Source organism: Silene latifolia, chromosome 7, assembly GCF_048544455.1.
Source record: "Silene latifolia isolate original U9 population chromosome 7, ASM4854445v1, whole genome shotgun sequence".
NCBI lineage: Eukaryota > Viridiplantae > Streptophyta > Magnoliopsida > Caryophyllales > Caryophyllaceae > Silene > Silene latifolia.
Genome location: NC_133532.1, coordinates 98,006,510 through 98,007,908, shown reverse-complemented (window position 1 = coordinate 98,007,908; position 1,399 = coordinate 98,006,510). Strand labels below are relative to the sequence as shown.

The 1,399-nt window shown below is 39.7% G+C and overlaps 1 non-coding gene across 1 annotated transcript; it reads right to left on the bottom strand.

Annotated features, from left to right (window-relative positions):
• Window positions 1-637: 637 nt before the first annotated feature.
• LOC141593743 (small nucleolar RNA R71) lies at window positions 638-744 on the bottom strand. The gene has a single exon (XR_012521811.1). It is a non-coding gene; the product is annotated as a small nucleolar RNA R71 (small nucleolar RNA).
• Between the last annotated feature and the right edge of the window lie 655 nt (window positions 745-1,399).

Here is a 1,399-nt window from a genome sequence, read left to right as displayed (position 1 = left end):
TTCTTTGCCTTGGGGAAGTAAAACTCCTCAAGGTTTGTTCTAATTATTTTCATGTTGTTTGATATTTTGCATGTCTAGAAAATCACAAGGTAACTTGTTACCCTTTGATCACGAAATTGAAAGGACTTTGACAAACAATAGAAGACTTGCTAGAGGTACTTTGAGAGGTATTGGTGAGGTTGTAGTTATTCAACCAAACACTATTGAGTTCGTCAACCCTTTTGCAAGAGAAGGTGAGGAGACCCAAACACAAAATCAACCCATAATGCCTAAATTTTCATCACATTCCGTACCAACCGAGGAGAACCTACCCAATGGTACTCCCACACCACAATACTTAACCGGAAATTTCATTGCCAAATCCGCATTTATCCAATTAGTCGAAAGAAGCCAATTTGGGGGGATGCCTAGTGAAGACCCTCATTCTCACATGGAGACTTTTTGTGACTATTGTGATGCGATTTCTCAAATCGGTGTAACTCAAGACCAAATTCGGTGGGTCTTATTCCCTTTTTCTCTAATTGGCACCGCAAAACAATGGTTGAAGAGCCTTGATAAAGCTACTCTCGGAATTGACTCCTGGAAGAAATTGGCTCTAGCTTTCTACAAAAAGTTCTACCCACCGGAAAAGACTAACATGCTATGAGCTCAAATTACGGGCTTTAAGCAAAGAGATGAAGAATCTTTGTATGAAGCTTGGGAGCGGTTCAAGGGAATTTGTCGCTCATGTCCTCATCATGGACTTAGCGAGTGGTTCTTGGTACAACAATTTTGGAATGGTCTTTATGAAGACTCAAGAAACATTCTCAACATGGGATCAAATGATATGTTTCACCGAAGTTGACGATAATCAAACTTGGAACAAGATTGAGGAAATGGCGGTCCATAACTCGCAATATAGTAGACCTCGCAAGGCTACTAGAGGAGGAAAGCATGAAGTGGACTCTATTACTCAATTGGGTGCTCAACTTAGTGCTCACATTGATACCATCAATTTGAAGTTCGAAAAAGCTATGGCTAGACTTGAAGAAGCCTCAAAATCACAAAAGCATCATGTTAATGCCATGACGGCATCTTCATCAATCCCAAGTGGGATATGTGAGAATTGTGGAACTTTGGGACATGACCAAAGTGAATGTAGGGGAACAAATGAACAAGTAAATGCTTTTCAAGCATACAAGAGTGGTACCCCTTATTCCAATTATTACAATAAAAACACCAAATTCCAACCAAATCTCTCATACAAAAGCCAAAATGTTCAAAACCCTCAACCAACATACACCCCACCTCCCATGAGAAACCAAAATCAAAGACCCTTTTACAACCAAAACCAAGGTTACCAAAATTAAACTCCATACAATCAACAAAATGACCAAGGTTTTGATGTTCAAAAAGCGGT